At 58.9% G+C, this 207-nt stretch overlaps 1 protein-coding gene across 1 annotated transcript in view; it reads right to left on the reverse strand.

Annotated features, from left to right (window-relative positions):
- LOC104293602 (glucosylceramidase-like) overlaps positions 1-207 on the reverse strand; it is a 4,089-nt gene that overhangs the window by 1,280 nt on the left and 2,602 nt on the right. The window lies entirely within an intron of this gene.

The raw sequence follows: 207 nt of genomic DNA on the forward strand, positions 1-207 counted from the left end.
GTGGTCCCCCGGTGCTGCCGGTCGGAGGCGAGGAAGGGATGAGCTGCGTCCTCCCCTGCAGCATCCACCTCCCCCGAGGAAGGGGACAGGGGCACGTTTTATTTTCTTTCCTTTTAGTTTAAGGTAATTCCCACACACAGCTCTCCAGCGTTGCGAAGGAAGAAGCCGAATCAGCTCGCAACTCTGCCAGGAGAAGGAGCTGGGGTG

Source organism: Charadrius vociferus, unplaced genomic scaffold, assembly GCF_000708025.1.
Source record: "Charadrius vociferus isolate BGI_N301 unplaced genomic scaffold, ASM70802v2 scaffold900, whole genome shotgun sequence".
NCBI classification, from domain to species: domain Eukaryota; kingdom Metazoa; phylum Chordata; class Aves; order Charadriiformes; family Charadriidae; genus Charadrius; species Charadrius vociferus.